The sequence below is a fragment of the Pristiophorus japonicus genome, chromosome 1, assembly GCF_044704955.1.
Source record: "Pristiophorus japonicus isolate sPriJap1 chromosome 1, sPriJap1.hap1, whole genome shotgun sequence".
In the NCBI taxonomy this organism is placed as follows: domain Eukaryota; kingdom Metazoa; phylum Chordata; class Chondrichthyes; family Pristiophoridae; genus Pristiophorus; species Pristiophorus japonicus.
The window spans coordinates 422,568,752-422,593,151 of NC_091977.1; the positions used below are offsets into that span (position 1 = coordinate 422,568,752).

The window sequence follows — 24,400 nt, forward strand, 5'->3', positions numbered from 1 at the left end:
AACCGGGTGTGTGCTGTGGAGATCCGAGATGAACGTCTCCCTGCCCTTTTTGGGTAGCACTACGCAGTTACCCCACAACAGGAAGTCTGCCTGAATGGACAGCTCGTCCTTTCGCTGCTGGAACGGCTTGATTAGCTCTTGCATTTCAACGGGGATGCTGGCCCAGCTCCCATGCAGTACACAGTTTTTTACTAGGGACAGCAGAGGATCTTGGCTGGTCCAAGTCCTAATCTGGCGGGCCGTGACAGGTGATTTATCATTTTCAAACACTTCCATGACCATCAACAAGTCTGCGGGCTGCGACACCATCAACAAGTTTGCAGGTTGCGCCATTTCCACCCCCATGGTGGGCAATGGTAGCCGACTGAGAGCAACTGCACATTTCTCGGTGCCTGGCTTGTGGCGGGTGGTATAGTTATACGCTGATAGCGCGAGTGCCCACTTTTGTCTGCAGGCTGAGGCATTAGTATTTATCCCCTTGTTTTGAGCGAACAGGGATATGAGGATCTTGTGTTCGGTTTCCAGCTCAAATTTGAGGCCAAACAGGTACTGATGCATTTTCTTTACCCCGAACACACACATTTATACCTCTTTCTCAATCATGCTGTCGACCCTCTCGGCCTTAGACAAGGTCCTGGAAGCATAGGCGACAGGTTGCAACTTCCCCGCAATGTTAGCTTGTTGTAATACACACCCGACTCCGTACGATGACGCATCACATGCAAGCACGAGTCTTTTACACGGGTTGTACAATACAAGCAGCTTGTTGGAGCATAAAATGTTTCTGGCTTTCTCAAAAGCAATTGATTGGTTTTTCTTCCTCATACCCAGTTCTCACCTTTGTGCAATAACACATGTAGGGGCTCTAAGAGGGTGCTTAACCCCGGTAGGAAGTTACCAAAATAATTGAGGAGGCCCAAGAACGACCGCAGCTCTGTGACGTTCTGTGGCTTGGGTGCATTCCTGATAGCCTCTGTCTTGGCGTCTGTGGGCCGAATGCCGTCCGCCGCGATCCTTCTCCCCAAAAACTCCACGTCTGTTGCCATGAAGACGCATTTCGACCTCTTCAGCTGCAGCCCTACATGATCCAGTCGCTGGAGGACCTCCTCCAGGTTTTGTAGGTGCTCAACGGTGTCCCAACCCATAACCAATATGGCGTCCTGAAAAACCACCGTGCGTGGTACTGACTTGAGTAGGCTCTCCATGTTTCTCTGCAAGATTGCTGCAGCCGACCGAATTCCAAACTGGCATCTGTTGTAGATGAACAGTTCCTTGTGCGTGTTGATGCAGGTGAGGCCCTTCGAAGACTCTCCAGCTCCTGCGTCATGTAGGCCGAAGTCAGGTCGAGCTTGCTGAATGTTTTGCCTCCTGCCAGCGTCGCAAATAGGTCATCTGCCTTTGGTAGCGGGTATTGGTCCTGTAGCAAGAAACGATTAATAGTTACTTTATAATCGCCGCAAATCCTGACTGTGCCATCACTTTTGAGTACTGGACCAATTGGGGAGATGATGCCCTCGTGTTGTAGCCTGTCCAGCTCGATTTCCACTCTCTCCCTCATCATGTGAGGTACTGCTCGCACCTTGTGGTGAATGGGTCGTGCCTCTGGGACCAAGTGGATCCGCACCTTCGCCCCAGAAAAGTTTCCAATGCCAGGCTCAAAAAGGGAAGGAAATTTGTTCAGAATCTGGGTACATGAGGCCTCATCGACATGTGATAGCGCTCGGATGTCATCCCAGTTCCAGCGGATTTTGCCCAGCCAGCTCCTTCCAAGCAGTGTGGGGCCATCGCCCGGGACAATCCAGAATGGCAGTTCGTGCACCATGCTCTCGTAGGTGACTTTGACCATGGCGCTGTCCAGGACAGTGATAAGATCTTTGGTGTATGTTCTCAGTTTCGAGTGGATGGGGCTCAGGGCTGGTCTGAATGCCTTGTTGCACCACAGTCTCTCAAACATCTTTTTACTCATGATGGATTGGCTAGCGCCAGTGTCCAGTTCCATGGCTACGGGTAAGCCATTCAATTTTATGTTTCACATTATAGGTGGATATTTCGTCAAAAACGTGTGCACCCCATGTACTTCAACAGCTGCCTCCTCTCTCTGAGGCTCAAAATTGCTTTTCGTCCATCATGGACCGATTTTCCTATGCCATGTGGTAATTAGCAGGTTTTGCAGAGCTTGCAGTTCGTCTGCAAGCTCGTTGGAGATGCCCCATTGTTCCACAGCTCTTGCAAACATACCCTTTGAATTGGCATGAATAGGCTGAATGGAAGCCTCCACAACGCCAACAAGGTGTGAATTGCCTTGCATTCATTCTTTGTTGAGGACTCTGAGTCATCTGGGTCACCCGAGGCCTGCTGGCAGTTGCAGACTCGTGGTTTCTGCCCTGTACATTTCTGCTCGCAAACACAGTTCCAGTTAATTTATGAACATTGCTTACTCTTGTGTGCTGAGAGATTTGTTTGGTGTTCTCACTGATGAACATAAACGCCTGTGCTATCGCAATGGCCTTACTGAGGGTCGGTGTCTCTATAGTCAAAAGTTTTTGTAGGATGGTCTCGTGACCAATGCTCAGTACAAAAATGTCTCTGAGCATTTGCTCCAGGTACCATCAAACTCACATTGTCCTGCAAGTCGCCTTAGCTCTGCGACATAGCTCGCCACTTCCTGACCTTCAGATCGCTGGTACATATAGAACCGATACCTCGCCATCAGCATGCTCTCCCTCGGGTTAAGATGCTTCCGAACCAGTGTACACAGCTCCTCATACAACTTATCTGTGGGTTTCACCGGAGCCAGAAGATTCTTCATGAGGCTGTAGGTCGGTGCCCCGCAGACCGTGAGGAGGACCGCTCTCCTTTTTGCAGCGCTTCCTTCTCCGTCCAGCTCGTTGGCTACAAAGTACTGGTGTAGCCGTTCAACATAGGCTTCCCAGTCCTCACCCTCAGATATCTTCTCCAGGATGCCCACAGTTTGCTGCATCTTTGCATTGGATTCATGTACTCATCGTCAATTGTTGTGTTCCTAACACAGATGAGACTGACACAGGGAGGTTAAAGTAACAGTGACCTCAGCCTTTATTAAGACACTCCAGAGTGAGTAACGGCCTTAGGGGCAGGCTTATATAGAGTGCTCCCAAGGGATGCTGGGATCCTTTAGGACTTCAGGGGATGCGCTCCCTGGTGGCAGAACATGGGAGTGCATGCTTTACAGATACACAACACAAGGAATGTAGACTTGAACAGCTATGGCGGACAACTGGTTTAACCATCATCACTAGATCTAGCTGGATCACATAAAGCACTTTCAGATCTGCTTTCCTCTGCAAAAACTATTCACTATTCTCGGACCATGCTTGAATGCAAAGCTTCACTTCTCCACTACAAGTCATCTTCTTAAACCCCTCTACTCCGCCTCCTCCACTCTCACCTCCAACAACAAGAGCTCATGGACTTAATTGTCACAAAGACTGAGACTATCTGTTCAGCTGCTTTGCTTCTTTCCCCTAGCCCACCGGGCCAAACTTCCCCTAAGGTTCTGCCCAGCCTTCGCCCTGAACTTGTATCTTTCTCTAGTTTCTCTCCTATCCCCCATCATGCCCTGTCCGAGTTCATCTTGTCCATCAGATCTACCTCCTGCTCCCTCGAGCCTACTCGCACCAAACTGCTGTCCACCCAACTTCCTTTTCTGGTTCCCATGTTAGCTGACATTGTTAATGGTTCTCTCTCTTCAGATATTAGAACATAAGAAATAGGAGCAGGAGTGGGCCATTGGGCCCCTCGAGCCTGCTCCACCATTCAATAAGATCATGGCTAATCTGATCATGGACTTAGCTCCACTTCCCTGCCCGCTCCCCATAACCCCTTATCCCCTTATCGTTTAAGAAACTGTCTATTTCTGTCTTACATTTATTCAATGTCCCAGCTTCCACAACTCTCTGAGGCAGCAAATTCCACATATTTACAACTCTCTGAGAGAAGGAGTTTCTCCTCATCTCACTTTTAAATGGGTGGCCCCTTATTCTAAGATCATGCCCTCTAGTTCTAGTCTCCCCATCAGTGGAAACATCCTCTCTGCATCCACCTTGTCAAGCCCCCTCATAATCTTATATGTTTCGATAAGATCACTTCTCATTCTTCTGAATTCCAATGAGTAGAGGCCCAACCTACTCAACCTTTCTGCCCCCCTCTGCCTCAAATCTGCCAGCATCACCCCTCTCTCCAAGAAACCAACCCTTCCATTCTTGCAAATTGCTGCGCATCTCCAACTTCTCTTTCTTCGCCAGAGTTCTTTAACATGTTGTCATCACCCAAATCCGTGCCCATTTTTCCACAACTCCATGTTTGAATCTCTCTAATCAGGTTTCCACCTCTGCCACAGTACTGACACGGCCCTTATCAAAGTCACAAGTGACATCCTATGTGATTGTGACCATGGTAAATTATCCCTGCTCATTCTTCTCAACCTGTCTGCAGCAATGACTTCTCTTCCCGCTTCCACATAGTTACATCTGGAGCCCCCCAAGGATTTATCGTTGACCCCCTCATATTTCTCATCAAATGCTGCCACTTGGCGACATCATCCGAAAACACAACATCAGGTTCCACATCTACGCTGACGACCACCACCTGACTCGACTCCTATACTGTCTCCGATTTGTCATACTGCTTGTCTGACAGCAGAAATATTCTCCAACTAAATATTGGGAAGACCGAAGCCATCGTCTTCGATCCTCGTCACAAACTACGTTTCCTAATCACCAACTCAATCCTTCTTTCTGGCAACTATATGAAGCCGAACCAGATTGTTCGCCACCTTGGTGTCATATTTGACCCCAAGATGAGTTTCCGACCACATATTTGCTCCATCACAAAGACCGCCTACTTTCAACTCCGTAACAACGCCTGACTCTGTCTCAGCTTATTAACTGCTGAAACCTTCATCCATGCCTTTGTTACCATTAGACTCGACTATTCCTATGCTTTTCTGGCCAGCCTCCCATCTTCCATCCTACTTAAACTTTAGCTGCCTGTATCCTAACTTGCACTAAGTCCCTTTTACCCATTACCCCTGTGCTCGCGACACTCCAGTGCAGTACTGAGGGAATGCTACACTGTCAGAGGTGCCATCTTTCGGATGAGACGTTAAACCAATGATCTACATTGATTCCCAATCCAGCAACGCCTCAATTTTAAAATCTAATCCTTGTCTTTAAATCCCTCCATGACTTTGCCCTTCTCAATTTCTGTAACCTTCTCCAGCCCTACAAGTCTTCAAGATCTCTGTGCTCCTCTTATTCTGGCCTCTTGCGCATTCCGATTTTAATCACTCCACCATTGGTGGCCAAGCCTTCAGCTGCCTAGTACAAAGCTCTGGAATTCCCTCTCTAAACCTCTCCACCTCTCTAGTTCTCGCTCCTCCTCTAAGATGCTCTTTAAAACCTACCTCTAGCCAAGATTTTTATCATCTATCCTAATATCTCCTTATGTGGTTCAGTGTCCAATTTTGTTGGATATCGCTCCTGTTAAAGATACTATATAAATAGACACTTTATAAATGCAAGTTGTTGTTGTTGTAATCTCCTCGGAAGGAAATGGAGAAAGTGCATTGTAAAATTAAACATTTGAAACAGTGCAAACTTGCCACAGAACAAACGCTGCAGCAATTTTTTTCAAACCAGCCTATTTCAGTAGTTTGGCCTGTCCACAAAGCTCTCTAAGGGAATAAACAATTACACATCCTTGAAATTAAGACAAAGTAAAGAATACATCAAAAATGTAAAAACATTAGCTTAACGAAGAGAACTTGATGACACTTTACAGACTTCAGAACCCATAGGTTACAGTATGATTGCAGTCGGATATGTGTTGGCTTTGGTTAGATAACTAACGACTTTGTTGTTGTTGTTGTTTAGTTAGATGTACAGGAATTACATATCTTGGGACAAACAAATGTCCTTCTTTAGCAAGAGAACCTAATATCCTCTCTGCTCTGGGTTCTGGCAGCTATGTCGTGCCATGCCAATGGCTGCAATGTGGAACTGTGCCATGACAAAACCATTGTTTTATTTGTAAACTGGTATGTTCCCTCAGTGCTGCAGGGCTAAGTTGGAGTTTCCTGTTGCTATTGGATCATGCCAGGAGATCTCAGAGATGTTGTAATTATGACCATCTTCAAGAAAGGTGACAAGTCCGACTGTAGTAAATGCAGAGGAATCTGCCTGCTGTCGACCACCGGGAAAGTCATCGCAAGAATCCTCCTGAATCACCTTCTTCCTGTGACTGAAGTACTCCTCCCAGCGTCGCAATGCAGATTCCACCCACTAAGGGGCACAATAGACATGATCTTCACTGCGTGGCAGATACAAGGCGGCAGATACAAGAGAAATGCAAGGAACAGCGGCAACTCCTGTACATGGCCTTCTTTGACCTCACAAATGCCTTCAACACTGTCAATTGTGAGGGATTATGGAGCGTCCTCCTCAGATTCGGCTGCCTTCAAAAGTTTGTCACCATTCTCCGCCTGCTCCATGATGACATGCAAGCCGTGATCCTAACCAACGGATCCACCACAGACCCATTCTATATTCGGACCGGAGTCAAGCACGGCTGTGTCATCGCACCAATGCTCTTCTCGATCTTCCTTGCTGCAATGCTCCATCTCACCCTCGGCAAGTTCCCCGCTGGAGTGGAACTAAATTACAGGACAAATGGGAATCTGTTCAACCTCCGCCGCCTCTAGGCCAGATCTAAGGTCGTCCCAACCTCTGTCATCAAACTACAGTAAGCAGACGATGCCTGCGTCTGTGCACACTCGGAGGCCGAACTCCAAGCCATCGTCAACACCTTCACCGAGGCATACGAGAGTATGGGCCTTACTCTAAACATCTGTAAGACAAAGATCCTCAACCAATCTTCCCCCGCCACACAGCACTGCCCCTCAGTTATCAAAATCCATGACAAGGCCTTGGACAATGTAGACCATTTTCCATACCTCGGGAGCCTACTGTCAACAAGGGCTTCTTGGATCATGCCAGGAGATCTCAGAGATGCTGTAATTATGACCATCTTCAAGAAAGGTGACAAGTCCGACTGTGGAAGAGGAGTCAGCAGATGGCTATTAATTCAGTGCGGATTACGAGGAGATGGCTAAAGAGGCAGCTCAGACCTAGGATGAAATGTATGGAGTATATATCTGCACCACAGATTGTCCTCCAGTGAAAATGGAAGTCAAGATAAATGTTGTTCCAGTCTTCATGGAAGTGGACACGGGGGTGAGTCAGTCAGTAATGAGGCAGGAAGCCTTTGAGAGGCTATGGAACGATCAAGCTGAACGACCCAAGCTGGTCCCGATTCAGGCACAGCTGCGCATTTCCACCAAGGAACTGATATCAGTTGTTGGTAATGCGGATGTAAGTGTATCCCATGATGGCGCGATGCACAATTTACCATTGTGGATTGTTTCAGGTGATGGACCAACACTACTTGGAAGAAGATGGATGGGGAAGATTCATTGGAACTGGGAAGACTTCATCCTTCCAGCGATCGACGTCCCCCGTGCTCAGAGGCAGAGCAAGCCCCCACCTTCGGTTGGACCAGGCACTAGAGAGCAGATCCGCGCAGCCCCCGAGGCACAGACCACTCATCACGACTGCGTGGCGATGATCCGGCCGAGACCACCCAAAAGCACATTCCCGGTTTCAGTGACAGGACTCCTGGGGAGGAAGATTGGATCCAAGGGTGCCTTCCCAGCTTCAGTGGCAGAATCCCTGGGAAAGAAGAACGCGGCAGTCGACATCATGGACAGGAAAAAGATGGCGTCCAAACCACGAGGTGCAGCGCTAATGGAGCAACGACACATGGTTCCACGCAAGGAAGACGATTGGGGTAAAAGTAGTAAGGCCATTTTAAAGGAGGCCAGCAACCCGCCATTTTTGAATGAACTGCTTGAAATTGGTAACCAAAAAGTCCAGCTGTAACGAGCAAAATGTTGTTGAGCGATGTCAGGTGCAAATTGCAATCAGCCAATGTAGCGGCGAACACCTAATGGTCGTATACAGGTCCAGCGGGCTACCCAATGCTGTAGCCTGCATCCCCGGGACCAGAACGATGTATCATAAAGTGTTCCCACAGCTGACAGAAGTAGACAAGCCGCAGATCCCCGGAGAGCAGAGGCACCAGTAGCGATACCCTACCTCAGATCAGTTTAACTTTGCAGGCACCCGATGGCATGAACCGCCATGGGCCAGAAACAGTAAACTGCGCTTATGCTCGCAGTCGGCTACCATTGCCCACCACCCAGGTGGAAAAGGCGCAGCCCACAAAGCCACTCACCACCACGACAATGTCCAAGGGCGAAGGGTCACCCACAACGGCTCCTCCAAACAGGACCTGGACCAGCCAGGATCCCAAACTAGAGAGTGCTCACAACGGTGTCCTCAAGGAAAGCGAGTCAGCAATCCCCTGCGAACTGCTAGACAAGACAAGGCAGCTCCACCGTTGCTCAGACGAAACGTTCGCTCAGACCGCTTCCCAGGGAGCAGCAGTGACACTGTGCAAATGAAAAGGACAGGGAGGTCACAGACACATCAGCTGTCTTTGGGCCTCCCCAACACTAGGAGTAACAGCAAGAGCCCTGAGCTCTGGCAACTCGAGCAAAATGAGCTCACCTTGCTCACAGACCCACTAGCATGGGGCGCTGCGCCGCCACCAGACGAACCGGATCTCATCCGGCCGTGCTGGAACTAGACTGTCCTTGTGTACCTATACTGAGATACCTGTACTGATCATGTAAACCTACCACACAAAAAGAAACACAACTGTAATCCACCCAACAAATGTACCAAGATGTAAATGTAAAACCCATGTGATGAACTTGAATGCAACTTGCATGTAACGGGCCATTAGCATGATCTCTGTGTGGGGGGAAGAATGGAGTAGTCATGGACTCAACCAGAAACTACTGGGACCTCCATTGGCAACAAATCTCACTACCAACCCACCCAAGCTAGAAGCGACCCTCCAATGGTCAACCAGGAAGAACAAAGCCCAGGTCACCGTCAATTTTTGAGTCAATTTGCATTAAAGACTTGGGGGGAAGTGATGTCATGTATGTAGACCACGTATACTAACTGCATAGTCACATAAGGTGTGTGGTGGGAGACCTGAGGGTCACCTGCATCGGTGTGCAGGGCCCAGTATAAAAGGCTGCCCACCATGCTGTTCCTTACAATAAATGGGACTAAAGTCACAACAGCTCAAGTACAATACTAGACCTTGTGGAGTCATTCATTAGAGTATTAAAGACCTAACATGGTTGATAATGAAGAAGAAAACTGCGGACTGCAGGAAGATATCAATCAACTGGTCAGGTGGGCAGAACAATGGAAAATGGAATTTAATCTGGAGAAGTGTGAGGTAATGCATTTGGGGAGGGCTAACAAGGAAAGGGAATACACATTAAATGGTAGGACACTAAGAAGTGTAGAGGAACAAAGCGACCTGGGAGTGCATGTTCACAGATCCCTGAAAGTAGCAGGCCAGGTAGATAAGGTGGTTAGGAAGGCATATGGAATGCATGCCTTTATTAGCTGATGCATAGACTATAAGAGCAGGGGGGTTATGCTTGAACTGTATAAAACACTGGTTAGGCCACAGTTGGAGTACTGCGTGCAGTTCTGGTCACCGCATTACAGGAAGGACCCGAGTGCACTGGAGAGGGTACAGAGGAGATTTATGAGGATGTTGCCAGGAATGGAGAATCTTAGCTATGAGGACAGATTGGATAGGCTGGGTTTGTTTTCCTTGGAACAGAGGAGGCGGAGGGGAGACCTCAATGAGGTGTATAAAATTATGAAGGGCCTAGCTAGAGTGGATAGAAAGGGCCTATTTCCCTTAGCAGAGGTGTCAATGACCAGGTGGCATAAATTTAAAGTAATTGGTAGAAGGTTTAGAGGGGATTTGAGGGGAAATGTCTTCACGCAGAGGGTTGTGGGGGTCTGGAACTCACTGCCTGAACGGGTAGTAGAGGCAGAAGTGCTTGGATGCGCAGTTAAAGTGCTGTAACCTGCAGGGCTATGGACCTAGAGCTGGAAAGTGGGATTAGGTTGGATAGCCTCTCGTTGGTCAGCATGGACATGATGGGCCAAAATGGCCTCCTTCTGTGCTATAAACTACGATTCTAATTTCTCATCCGAAAGACAGTGCAGCACTACCTAGGTATTAAATTGGATTGTCACCCTAGATTTTGTGTGCTCAAGTTCTTGGAGTGAGACTTGAACCCACAACCTTCTGACTCAGAAGCACGAATGCAACCCACTAAGCCATAGCTGACAACTGATGTGGTGGCAGTACTGCTAGAGGTGAATGTGGACGAGGCAATGCTGGGTAAAGACGGTGGAACTCATTCACTGGGTACTGGGTAAAGGGGGCAGGGCTTATTATGCAGTGCTGAGGAAAATGGGCGGGGCTTGTTCCTGCAGTGCAGCGTGAAGGGGCGGGGTTTATCCCTCCAGTGCAGTGTGAAGGGGCGGGGCTTATCCTTGCAGTGCGGAGTGAAGGGGCGGGGCTTTATCGGCCGGAGCGGGCACGGCGCAGGGGTCACGTGACGCAGTGTTTACATCCTCAGCTGTTCGCGAGCGGCCTGGTCCGGCAACAGAGAGAGAGAGAGACGGCGGAAGGAGAGGAGCGGGTGAGACACAGAGAGAGAGCGAGCATGAAAAAAAGAAATAAAGAGTGAGAGAGAGAAAGAGGGGAGGGGAGAGGAAAAAAGAAGTAGAGAGAGGAGGAAGTAAAAGGGAGCTGCGCATTGTCTTGATCCTCGGCCAGCTGTGTGGAGCCGGCCTGTGTCCGGCGCTGGCTCCGCTCCGGGGTGGGTGAGGAGAGCCGCACCAAGTCCCCGTTCCCCGGCCTTCTCCCTCTTTCTAACCCCGGGGCTTCGGCTTGCTCTGGGCTTGGCGCGGTGAGTTCGCGTGGACCATTGAAGAAAGGAAGTGAGCCAGTGGCCTCGCACCGGAAAATAATGGTCGGCTGCCGGGCGGCCCCTTTTTATTTTGTGTCGGAGGGAAGGCGGTGCCTCGCAGTTTAAAAACAAAAGCAAGCCGCAGCCGGGGGCCTGCTGCCTGTGCCACGGGCACTGAAGACAGAGCCGCAGACAGGCAGGCTGCTTTTGTCTGCTTTGCTGCACGATGCTCCAGACTGATACAGCCCCAGTGATCTCCGGCCACACAGGCCAGCTCTTCCACTCTTATATAAATAGTTATACAATGGGCTGCTTATTGTATTTGCTCTTATCTGATAGAAATATTAGTCTGAACACTTTTTTTAACGAGTTGTATATTATTTCCTAGCACGAAAATTGTTCGGGAAAGTTTTCATTTAAAATGGTTTCGCCAAGGCCTCTGATACTGTCGTCATTGTTTTTTGTGGCAGGAACCTCAAGCGTGGCGCCCTGGGAGTTAAACTTGAAAGGGACTTATTTGTTTATTTTACTGTTCAAGTATTACTCAAAACAAACATTCGAAAATAAGTTTTAAAGACCGCGCTCTATTGTTTTTAGTGTTAAAATCGGGATTTTATTTTTGTTGTTTCGGTATTGTTGACCAAGTTTGAAGACCCGCCGAAAAATGCTGTTGACATTATTTTTCAAAAACTGTTTTTGACACTTGCTTCCAAATTTCTAACATACATCATCATCATAGGCAGTCCCTCGGAATCGAGGAAGACTTGCTTCCACTCTTAAATGAGTCCTTAGGTGGCTGAACAATCCAATAGGAGAGCCACAGTCCCTGTCACAGGTCGGACAGACAGTCGTTGAGAGTAAGGGTGGGTGGGACTAGTTTGCCGCACTCTCGCCCCCGACAATGAGACTCGAGGTGCTCAGCTTCCTCCCGCATGCACTTCCTCCACTTAGGGCGATCTTTGGCCAGGGACTCCCAGGTGTCAGTGGTGATGTTGCATTTTTTTAGGGAGGCTTTGAGGGTGTCCTTGTAACATTCTCTCTGCCCATCTTTGGCTCGTTTGCCGTGAAGGAGATCCGAGTAGAGCGCTTGCTTTGGGAGTCTCGTCCAACGATGTGGCCTGACCAGCGGAGCTCATCAAGTGTGGTCAGTGCTTCAATCCCTGGGAAGTTGGACATATAACATATGCATATCAATGTTAGACTGCTGTTAACCATAAGTATTTTGTGGAAGGACACTAAACCTTAGAAAATCTGCATTTATTGATATAGCTTTCTAAAAATTGACATGCATAAGGATTTGTTTCACCAAAGCCTGTTGAATTTTTGTACACATGTTGAAAATACAAAGTGACTATTTCTACCGTGCTTTTTACTGTTGGGCCGATGCCTCCCGCCGGGTCGGGCCCTCGATGCCTCGCGCCCCAAACGGAAGTGCGGCCCCGAACCTGAATCATTCCGACCACGTAGCCGATGGACCGCGCCTGCTGATCCTCTGCTGTGCCCCGACCTGAGCGCTGAGTGGTTCTGACCCGGCGGGTGGCCAAGAGGGAGGGGTTGGTGGGAAGAGAGAGAGAGAGAGACAGACAGACAGACAGACAGACAGAGAGACTGGGTGAGAGACACAATCTGGGTGGTGGGGGAGGGGGCGGAGGCAAAGAGAAAGATAGCCTGGGGTGACAGAGACATGGGCGGGGGGGATCGGAGGGGAGAGAGGGAACTTGGGAAGACCGATCATGCTCTTTCCACCCCCTACAAGGGACATCGCTGCAGTGGATGAAATCCAGAAGTCACAACACTCACTATTCACTTCATACCTAATAAACCTGTTAACAATCCGTACACAATGCCCTATCTATGGGGGCGGGGCGGGGTGGGTAAAATCATGCACTTGTGCTGGTGTAAGGAGGGACTTCGGGTGGGGGAGGCAGCACTTGGATTGGGGTAAGGCACTTTAGCTGGGGGAGGGATGCACTTGCGCTGGTGTGTGGGACCTTAGCTGGGGGAGAGATGCACTTGGACTGGGGTAAGGGACTTTGGCTTGTAGAGAGGGACGCACTTGTGCTGGGGTAAGGGACTTCGGCTGGCACTTGGTGGCTTTTGGGGAAATCTATCGTGTGGCTTCTGGAAGTCAAAGTGGATCAAGTTACAATATGCGAAGCCAGTGAGAACTTGGGATGGACGGTTCCAGAGAAACTTCAAGGGATTATCCTTCAAGGGGACCAATCAGAGACAAAGGGTGGCCATTTTTACAATACAAATAAACACGTCCTTGAAAATATGTGTGAAATGACAGTTCAGCTAGCATGCTGATGCACTTTTTAAAAGCTGTTTTCTAATCACTAGTTTGTTGATCAACAAGACTGCAAGAACACCTCTGATTTTTGGGTGAATGTACCATATGGTGTGAAAGGCCCTGTCTGATCTCATTTAGGATGGGATTTGGGATACTCGGCTTGGAATTCAGATTGCTATCTAGTGTACCTGCTGGTAACAAGCAGCTTGTAAACAAATCATTATTAGGACTTGCATGAGGTATGATTGTTTGGCTAAATTAGTCAAAAGCTATCAAAGTCCCCAGAGTTCTTGTTTTTAGGGGCAATGGTAGAAAGAAAATGATGGGCCAATATTTTCACATGGATTTCTGCCAGGGAGCTTCACCTGCTTGGCATACATATTAGAAAATTGGAGACACCATTCCCACTGTTTTCCATCCTGGAAAATGGTGGGCAAGTGCACCTGAAATGTGTGCTCAACAGGCAAGGCCTGCACCAGGAGTACACATTTCGAGCATTGGTCCATATATGCATACTGTAGAGAAATACCTCTGTTGGTCTTGAAATGGTGCTTCAGTTTGTGACTTAGTTTTCTCCTTTTTGTAAGCAGAAATTTTTCAAGTTTGGAATGAGTTTCAATGCATCAGTATACTGAGGGAGAATAGCACAACATGGAGAGAGAAACATACCTGTACAGTGAATCTTCATTCATACGAATACAGTATTTGGAAAATAAAATGTTTTATGCTTTTTAAATAGATCCATCAATTTTTCAATTTTTGGAGGGAGCGTTATATCTGCTCACTAGTAAGCCATTTTTTCCGATGTAATTTTGTATCACGGGATATGAAATAGTTATGGTAAGATTGTAGCTGGGTAGAAGGAGGTTTTACCCAAATTGGAAAAAATGGAGAATGCATTTCACTAAATGATAGTTTACATAAAATAAAATCTGAAGTGATACTGGAAAAAAAAACGTCAATTATTATTCATTCATAGATTTTTGGGCAGCTGAGCAGTGTGGGTTGAGTCAAAGGCTTTGTATCGATATGCATGGTAACATCATGCACAATATCCAAAAACAAACACAGTTTTTAAAGAATGAAGGCAAAGATGTTTTAAATAAGACAAATTAACTCTGGATGATTTATTTTATTCTGATGATACATCATTACATTTATAAACTCTCTCTTTGCTTTTCCCCTGTCCATTCATGTGCGCACTTTGGCTGCTGCTCCGGACCCGAGCCATTCAATACTTTTCCCTCTTTCTCCTTTTCTCTTTATCCCTCCATGACTGTTCTCTCCTGTCATCATTCCGCCTTTCATCTTTCCTTTCTCGGATCTGCTGCCCTCCCAAATCCTTACCCCAATCCTACATTACTCTTCGAGCTTCCTACTCTCCTGCCGCCATCCCAGGTTTGACTCCCTCCTAGATAAGCCTACAGCTTCCCCTTGCGCCTCTCTTGGCATCCTACAAATGTCCATCGAGGCACTCGTCGCTGCCTCTTTACGAGCAGCAACCCCAACTGTCCCATCTTACTCTTGCCGACCTTCCTGCCCAACATGTCCATTGGGGGCTAGTCTAACTCGCCACCTCCCCAACCTCCCCCCACCCACCCCCCCAGCACTGCTGACCCTGTGGATGCAGGCAGTGGGGCAGCCATCACCAGCCCTCTCCACATCTCCCTCCAGAACGTCTGTTCGCTTGAGAACCAGGTTCTTGCCATCCATATGCTTATCGTGGATGATGGGCATCGACATCCTGGCCCAGACAGAAACCTGGTGGGGGAACGATGACACCTTACCCTTAAATGAAATATCCCTGCCTGGCTATACCTTCCACCACTTGCCTGCCTCAGACTGCCATGGCGGCAGTGTGGCTCCAATCAGCAAATCACACCTTGGTCTGTCCACCTACTCCTCTGGCGCGTTCTCCTCCTTCGAGCATCTCGTCCTATTCCACCACTCTCGTCTCATTTCAAATTCTTGTTCTCTGCCACCCACCCAAGTACCATAAAAATGTTATTACTGATATTTCTTCACTACTTTCCTCCCTCTGCCTCTGCACCGAATGACTTCTCATTCTCGTTGATTTCAACCTTCATCTAAATTCACCATGCGCGCTCTCCTCTGAGTTTACTAGCCTCCTATCCTCCCTTAATCACCCTCCATGTAAATTCACCAACCCATATTTACGGCCAGCCCCTCGACCTTGCCATCTCTCGTGGCCTCGCTACTCCCCTCGTGTCAATCGCAGATAAGGCCATCTCTGACCACTTCTGCGTAGCCCTCTCCAGCTACATTCCCTTCCACTGCCCAACCCTACCTCCTTCTGTGTCTGCCCTTGGAAAAAACTCTCTCCTGATTCTCTTACAACTGCACTTATCAACTTCCAACTATCCAGCCTTTGGCCCTCCATTCACCATGACCTTTCTGCAGCTACCGATCTGCTCAATCATGCTCTCGCCACCACCTTTGATGCCGTTGAGCTTGTTAAAACAATTACACACTCTCTCTCTCTCTCTCTCTCTCTCTCTCTCTCTCTCACCCTGGCCATTCCCCCGGTACACATCATCGTTTCCTTAAGTCGAAGAGACGCAGACTTGAACGGATACGGTGGACAACTGGTTTAGTCATTCACTGCCAGATCTGGCTGGGCCATATAAAGCATTATTGGGTCCTGCTCTCGTCTGCCAAAATCGCTCACTATTCCAGAATCATTCTGCAATGTAAAGATAAACCCCGGCTTCTGTTCTCCACTGCTAACTATCTTTTTAAACCTCTCTCCCTCAGTCTCCACCCTCACCTCCGACAGTAAGTGTGGGGATCTCATGGACATCTTTATCTCTAAGATTGAGACCATCCATTCGGGCGCCTCTGAGTCTTCCCTTCCTTCCCCTAACCCAGCGGGCCGAACTTCCTCTAAGGAAGCAACCTGCCCTAGCCCTGACCTTGCATCTTTCTCCAGTTTCTCTGCAATCTTCCCTCATGACCTTTCCTAGCTCATCCTGTCCATTCGATCCACTTCCTGCTCCCTTGACCTATTCCCAACAAACTGCTGACCACCCAACTTCCTTTTCTGGCTGACATTGTTAACGGTTCTCTTTCCTTGGGCACTGTTTCCCCCACCCCGCCCTCAAATCTGTCATCATCACCCCTCTCCTCAAACAAAAACAACAACCCTCGACCCCTCTGTCCTTGCAAACTACCGCCCCATCTCCAACCTCCCTTTCCTCTCCAAAGTCCTTGACCGTGTTGTCGCTTCCCAAATCCATGCCCATCTTTCCCGCATTTCCATGTTTGAATTCCTCCAATCTGGTTACTGAAACGGCTCTCATCAAAGCCACAAATGAAATCCTTTGTGACTGTGATGAAGGCAAATAATCCCTCCTCGTCCTTCTTGACTTTTATGCAGCCTTTGACACGGTTGACCATTCTATCCTTCTATAACGCTGCTCCACCATCATCCAGGTGGGTGGGACTGCACTTGTCTGGTTCTAGAAACATAGACATAGAAAATAGGTGCAGGAGTAGGCCATTCGGCCCTTCTAGCCTGCACCGCCATTCAATGAGTTCATGGCTGAACATTCAACTTCAGTACCCCATTCCTGCTTTCTCGCCATACCCCTTGATCCCCCTAGCAGTAAGGACCTCATCTAACTCCTTTTTGAATATATTTAGTGAATTGGCCTCAACAACTTTCTGTGGTAGAGAATTCCACAGGTTCACCACTCTCTGGGTGAAGAAGTTCCTCCGCATCTCGGTCCTAAATGGCTTACCCCTTATCCTTAGACTGTGACCCCTGGTTCTGGACTTCCCCAACATTGGGAACATTCTTCCTGCATCTAACCTGTCTAACCCCGTCAGAATTTTATATGTTTCTATGAGGTCCCCTCTCATTCTTCTGAACTCCAGTGAATACAAGCCCAGTTGATCCAGTCTTTCTTGATAGGTCAGTCCCGCCATCCCGGGAATCAGTCTGGTGAACCTTCGCTGCACTCCCTCAATAGCAAGAATGTCCTTCCTCAGGTTAGGAGACCAAAACTGTACACAATACTCCAGGTGTGGCCTCACCAATGCCCTGTACAACTGTAGCAACACCTCCCTGCCCCTGTACTCAAATCCCCTTGCTATGAAGGCCAACATGCCATTTGCTTTCTTAACCGCCTGCTGCACCTGCATGCCAACCTTCAATGACTGATGTACCATGACACCCAGGTCTCTTTGCACCTCCCCTTTTCCTAATCTGTCACCATTCAGATAATAGTCTGTCTCTCTGTTTTTACCACCAAAGTGGATAACCTCACATTTATCCACATTATACTTCATCTGCCATGCATTTGCCCACTCACCTAACCTATCCAAGTCGCTCTGCAGCCTCACAGCATCCTCCTCGCAGCTCACACTGCCACCCAACTTAGTGTCATCCGCAAACTTGGAGATACTACACTCAATCCCCTCATCTAAATCATTAATGTACAGTGTAAACAGCTGGGGCCCCAGCACAGAACCCTGCGGTACCCCACTAGTCACTGCCTGCCATTCTGAAAAGTACCCATTTACTCCTACTCTTTGCTTCCTGTCTGACAACCAGTTCTCAATCCATGTCAGTACACTACCCCCAATCCCATGTGCTCTAACTTTGCACATCAATCTCTTGTGTGGGACCTTGTCGAACGCCTTCTGAAAGTCCAAATATACCACATCAACTGGTTCTCCCTTATCCACTCTACTGGAAACATCCTCAAAAAATTCCAGAAGATTTGTCAAGCATGATTTCCCTTTCACAAATCCATGCTGACTTGGACCTATCATGTCACCTCTTTCCAAATGCACTGCTATGACATCCTTAATAATTGATTCCATCATTTTACCCACTACCGATGTCAGGCTGACCGGTCTATAATTCCCTGTTTTCTCTCTCCCTCCTTTTTTAAAAAGTGGGGTTACATTGGCTACCCTCCACTCCATAGGAACTGATCCAGAGTCAATGGAATGTTGGAAAATGACTGTCAACGCATCCACTATTTCCAAGGCCACCTCCTTAAGTACTCTGGGATGCAGTCCATCAGGCCCTGGGGATTTATCGGCCTTCAATCCCATCAATTTCCCCAACACAATTTCCCGGCTAATAAGGATTTCCCTCAGTTCCTCCTCCTTACTAGACCCCCCGACCCCTTTTATAACCGGAAGGTTGTTCGTGTCCTCCTTCGTGAATACCGAACCAAAGTACTTGTTTAATTGGTCCGCCATTTCTTTGTTCCCCGTTATGACTTCCCCTGATTCTGACTGCAGGGGACCTACGTTTGTCTTTACTAACCTTTTTCTCTTTACATATCTATAGAAACTTTTGCAATCCGTCTTAATGTTCCCTGCAAGCTTCTTCTCATACTCCATTTTCCCTGCCCTAATCAAACCCTTTGTCCTCCTCTGCTGAGTTCTAAATTTCTCCCAGTCCCCAGGTTCGCTGCTATTTCTGGCCAATTTGTATGCCACTTCCTTGGCTTTAATACTATCCCTGATTTCCCTTGATAGCCACGGTTGAGCCACCTTCCCTTTTTTATTTCTATGCCAGACAGGAATGTACAATTGTTGTAGTTCATCCATGCGGTCTCTAAATGTCTGCCATTGCCCATCCACAGTCAACCCCTTAAGTATCATTCGCCAATCCATCTCAGCCAATTCACGCCTCATACCTTCAAAGTTAGCCTTCTTTAAGTTCTGGACCATGGTCTCTGAATTAACTGTTTCATTCTCCATCCTAATGCAGAATTCCACCATATTATCTGTCTAATCGTAGCCAGAGAATCTCTTGCAATGGCTTCTCTTCCCACCTGCATCGCATTACCTCTGGTGTCTCCCAAGGATCTATCCTTGCCCCCCTCCTATTTCTCATCTACATGTTGCCCCTTGGCGACATTATCCAAAAACACAGCGTCAGTTTCCACATGTATGCTAACGACCGCCAGCTCTGCCTCACTACCACTTCTCTCAACCCCTCCACGGTCTCTAAATTATCAGACTGCATGTCTGACATCCAGTTCTAGTTGAGCAGAAATGTTTCCCAATTGAATATTGGGAAGACCGAAGCCAATGTTTTCGGTCCCTGCCACAAACTCCGTTCCCTAACCACTGACTCCAACCCTCTCCCCAACTTCTGGCTGAACCAGACTGTTCGCAACCTAGGTGTCATATTTGACCCTGAAATGAGCCTTCGACCATATATCTGCAGCATAACTAAGACCACCTATTTCCACCTTCCTAACATTGCCTAAGCTTGCTGAAGCCCTCATCCATGCCTTTGTTACTTCTAGACTTGACTATTCCAACGCACTCCTGGCTGGCCTCCCGCATTCTACCCTACGTAAACTAGAGGTGATCCAAAACTCGGCTGCCCCACGTCCTAACTCGCACCAAGTCCTGCTCACCCATCACCCCTGTGCTCGCCGACCGACATTGGCTTCCGGTTCAGCAATGCTTCGATTTCAAAATTCTCATCCTTATTTTCAAATCCCTTCATGGCCTCGCCCCTCCCTATCTCTGTCATCTCCTCCAGCCCCACAACCCACCAAGATGTTTGCGCTCCTCTAATTCTGCCCTCTTCAGCATTCCTGATTGTAATCGCTCAACCATTGGTAGCTGTGCCTTCTGTTGCCTATGCCCCAAACTCTGGAACTCTCTGCCTAAACCTCTTTGCCTCTCTAACTCTCTTTCCTCCTTCAAGACGCTCCTTCAAACCTACCTCTTTGACCAAGCTTTTTGTCAACTGCGTTAAATTTTACTTGTATGACTCGGTGTTAAATTGTTTTATCTCATAATACTCCTGGGAAGCGCCTTGGGACATTTCACTACGTTAAAGACGCTATGTAAATGGAAGTTTTTGTTGTTTATTCCTGTGTATATTATCTTGTCAGGTGTCCTTTTTCGTGAAATATTTTTGACATTTTGCAGGGATGACATCACATTCAAATCACAAAATGCTTTCTGGATGCCACATTGAAAAGAATAAACATTCTCATTATACAGCAGTAGCCTGCTCTGGCAAATTCAAAAAGTTCATCATTAAACTTTACTTTTAACTTTTCTCCTTTTTAATAAATCGATGGCGTAAAGGAAATGCATTTCAAAGAATCTTGGGATATCGATTATACAGTATCCTATAAGTAGTCTTATGGGGCCCAGGTTTGCCCCCAGGGTTAGAATGGCGCACCCCTGTATGGGGCGCCGACTTTTTAGAACAGAACCGGCTCTGTCCAGTCAATCCAGACCCTTGGTGGAGGGCGGAGCCAGGTCCCGGCAATGAAAACAGTGCCGGGGCCTCTGCACATGTGCACTAGAGTGTGCGCGCATGGGCAGTAGCTCCTCGCAGCCCGAATCTGTGCAGGCTGCGTGGGAGGGGCCCGAAGAACGTCGTCCCAAGCTCTGGCCGAATGGTCACACCGGGCATTGAAGATCGGGACTTGGGCTTCCCTTCAGCTCCCCACCCCTCCCTCCTGTTCAGCTCTTCCCTCCCCTCCCCTCCCCTCCCCTCCCCTCCCCTCCCCTGCGCGCCCCCGCATCCAGTTCAGCCCTTCACCCTCCTGCCCCACGTCGTTGATGGGGCCTGCCCGCCCGGGCTCCTCCTCCGTCGTCGGGGCCTGTTCAGCTTCTCCCCCTCACCCCCCCCTTCTCTTTCCTCCCCTCCCCTCCCCCCCTTCTCTTTCCTCCCCTCCCCCCTTCTCTTTCCTCTCCTCCCCTCCCCCCCTTCTCTTTCCTCTCCTCCCCTCCCCCCTTCTCTTTCCTCCCCTCCCCCCTTCTCTTTCCTCCCCTCCCCCCTTCTCTTTCCTCCCCTCCCCCCTTCTCTTTCCTCCCCTCCCCCCTTCTCTTTCCTCCCCTCCCCCTTCTCTTTCCTCCCCTCCCCCCTTCTCTTTCCTCCCCTCCCCCCTTCTCTTTCCTCCCCTCCCCCCCTTCTCTTTCCTCCCCTCCCCCCCTTCTCTTTCCTCCCCTCCCCCCCTTCTCTTTCCTCCCCTCCCCCCCTTCTCTTTCCTCCCCTCCCCCCCTTCTCTTTCCTCCCCTCCCCCCCTTCTCTTTCCTCCCCTCCCCCCCTTCTCTTTCCTCCCCTCCCCCCCTTCTCTTTCCTCCCCTCCCCCCCTCTTTCCTCCCCTCCCCCCCCTTCTCTTTCCTCCCCTCCCCCCCCTTCTCTTTCCTCCCCTCCCCCCCCTTCTCTTTCCTCCCCTCCCCCCCTTCTCTTTCCTCCTCCTCCCCCCCTTCTCTTTCCTCCCCTCCCCCCCTTTCTCTTTCCTCCCCTCCCCCCTTTCTCTTTCCTCCCTCCCCCCTTTCTCTTTCCTCCCCTCCCCCCTTCTCTTTCCTCCCCTCCCCCCCTTCTCTTTCCTCCCCTCCCCCCCTTCTCTTTCCTCCCTCCCCCCCTTCCTTCCTCCCCTCCCCCCCTTCTCTCTCTCCCCTCCCCCCCTTCTCTTTCCTCCCCTCCCCCCCTTTCTCTTTCCTCCCCTCCCCCCCTTCTCTTTCCTCCCCTCCCCCCCTTCTCTTTCCTCCCCTCCCCCCCTTCTCTTTCCTCCCCTCCCCCCCTTCTCTTTCCTCCCCTCCCCCCCCTTCTCTTTCCTCCCCTCCCCCCCTTCTCTTTCCTCCCCTCCCCCCCTTCTCTTTCCTCCCCTCCCCCCCCTTCTCTTTCTCCCCTCCCCCCCTTCTCTTTCCTCCCCTCCCCCCTTCTCTTTCCTCCCCTCCCCCCCCTTCTCTTTCCTCCCCTCCCCCCCTTCTCTTTCCTCCCCTCCCCCCCCTTCTCTTTCCTCCCCTCCCCCCCTTCTCTTTCCTCCCCTCCCCCCCTTCTCTTTCCTCCCCTCCCCCCCCTTCTCTTTCCTCCCCTCCCCCCCCTTCTCTTTCCTCCCCTCCCCCTCCCTTCTCTTTCCTCCCCTCCCCCTCCCTTCTCTTTCCTCCCCTCCCCCTCCCTTCTCTTTCCTCCCCTCCCCCCTCCTTCTCTTTCCTCCCCTCCCCCTCCCTTCTCTTTCCTCCCCTCCCCCCTCCCTTCTCTTTCCTCCCCTCCCCCCTCCCTTCTCTTTCCTCCCCTCCCCCCTCCCTTCTCTTTCCTCCCCTCCCCCCCTCCCTTCTCTTTCCTCCCCTCCCCCCGCCCTTCTCTTTCCTCCCCTCCCCCCTCCCTTCTCTTTCCTCCCCTCCCCCCCTCCCTTCTCTTTCCTCCCCTCCCCCCTCCCTTCTCTTTCCTCCCCTCCCCCCCTCCCTTCTCTTTCCTCCCTCCCCCCCTCCCTTCTCTTTCCTCCCTCCCCCCCTCCCTTCTCTTTCCTCCCCTCCCCCCTCCCTTCTCTTTCCTCCCTCCCCCCCTCCCTTCTCTTTCCTCCCCTCCCCCCCTCCCTTCTCTTTCCTCCCCTCCCCCCCTCCCTTCTCTTTCCTCCCCTCCCCCCTCCCTTCTCTTTCCTCCCCTCCCCCCCTCCCTTCTCTTTCCTCCCCTCCCCCCTCCCTTCTCTTTCCTCCCCTCCCCCCCTCCCTTCTCTTTCCTCCCCCCCTCCCTTCTCTTCCTCCCCCCCTCCCTTCTCTTTCCTCCCCCCCTCCCTTCTCTTTCCTCCCCCCCTCCCTTCTCTTCCTCCCCCCCTCCCTTCTCTTTCCTCCCCCCCTCCCTTCTCTTTCCTCCCCCCTCCCTTCTCTTTCCTCCCCCCTCCCTTCTCTTTCCTCTCCCCCCCTCCCTTCTCTTTCCTCCCCCCCTCCCTTCTCTTTCCTCCCCCCTCCCTTCTCTTTCCTCCCCCCCTCCCTTCTCTTTCCTCCCCCCCTCCCTTCTCTTTCCTCCCCCCCTCCCTTCTCTTTCCTCCCCTCCCCCCTCCCTTCTCTTTCCTCCCCTCCCTTCTCTTTCCTCCCCTCCCTTCTCTTTCCTCCCCTCCCCCCACCCTTCTCTTTCCTCCCCTCCCCCCACCCTTCTCTTTCCTCCCTCCCCCCTCCCTTCTCTTTCCTCCCCTCCCCCCTCCATTCTCTTTCCTCCCCTCCCCCTCCCTTCTTTTTCCTCCCCCCCTCCCCCCTCCCCCTCCCCCTCCCCTCCCCCCTCCCTTCTCTTTCCTCCCCCCCTCCCCCCTCCCCCCTCCCTTCTCTTTCCTCCGCCCCTCCCTTCCCCCTCCCTTCTCTTTCCTCCCTCCCCTCCCTCCCCCCCTCCCTCTTTCCTCCCCCCCTCCCTCTTTCCTCCCCCCCCTCCCTCTTTCCTCCCCCCCCTCCCTCTTTCCTCCCCCCCCTCCCTCTTTCCTCCCCCCCCTCCCTCTTTCCTCCCCCCCCTCCCTCTTTCCTCCCCCCCTCCTCTTTCCTCCCCCCCTCCTCTTCCTCCCCCCCTCCCTCTTTCCTCCCCCCTCCCTCTTTCCTCCCCCCCTCCCTCTTTCCTCCCCCCCTCCCTCTTTCCTCCCCCCCTCCCTCTTTCCTCCCCCCCTCCCTCTTCCTCCCCCCCTCCCTCTTTCCTCCCCCCCTCCCTCTTTCCTCCCCCCCTCCCTCTTTCCTCCCCCCCTCCCTCTTTCCTCCCCCTCCCCCCTCCCCTTTCCTCCCCCCCTCCCTCTTTCCTCCCCCCCTCCCTCTTTCCTCCCCCCCTCCCTCTTTCCTCCCCCCCCTCCCTCTTTCCTCCCCCCCCTCCCTCTTTCCTCCCCCCCTCCCTCTTTCCTCCCCCCCTCCCTCTTTCCTCCCCCCCTCCCTCTTTCCTCCCCCCCTCCCTCTTTCCTCCCCCCCTCCCTCTTTCCTCCCCCCCCTCCCTCTTTCCTCCCCCCCCTCCCTCTTTCCTCCCCCCCCTCCCTCTTTCCTCCCCCCCCCTCCCTCTTTCCTCCCCCCCCCTCCCTCTTTCCTCCCCCCCCCCTCCCTCTTTCCTCCCCCCCCCTCCCTCTTTCCTCCCCCCCCCTCCCTCTTTCCTCCCCCCCCCTCCCTCTTCCTCCCCCCCCTCCCTCTTTCCTCCCCCCCCCCCTCCCTCTTTCCTCCCCCCTCCCTCCTCTTTCCTCCCCACCTCCCTTCTCTTTCCTCCCCACCTCCCTTCTCTTTCCTCCCCCCCTCCCTTCTCTTTCCTCCCCCCCTCCCTTCTCTTTCCTCCCCCCCTCCCTTCTCTTTCCTCCCCCCCTCCCTTCTCTTTCCTCCCCCCCTCCCTTCTCTTTCCTCCCCCCCTCCCTTCTCTTTCCTCTCCTCCCCCCCTCCCTTCTCTTTCCTCC

At 50.8% G+C, this 24,400-nt stretch overlaps 1 protein-coding gene across 5 annotated transcripts in view; it reads left to right on the forward strand.

Moving 5' to 3' along the window:
• Window positions 1–10,607: 10,607 nt before the first annotated feature.
• The window catches only part of pcmtd1 (protein-L-isoaspartate (D-aspartate) O-methyltransferase domain containing 1), a 109,234-nt gene continuing 95,441 nt past the window's right edge, over window positions 10,608–24,400 (forward strand). For 2 of the 5 annotated variants that reach the window (XM_070892438.1, XM_070892392.1), the window contains exon 1: window positions 10,608–10,687. The gene's annotated coding sequence lies outside the window, so the exon portion shown is untranslated. Of the gene's footprint in view, window positions 10,688–12,014; window positions 12,102–24,400 lie in introns of those variants that run through there. The other 3 variants (XM_070892402.1, XM_070892420.1, XM_070892411.1) reach the window with 3 other exon arrangements.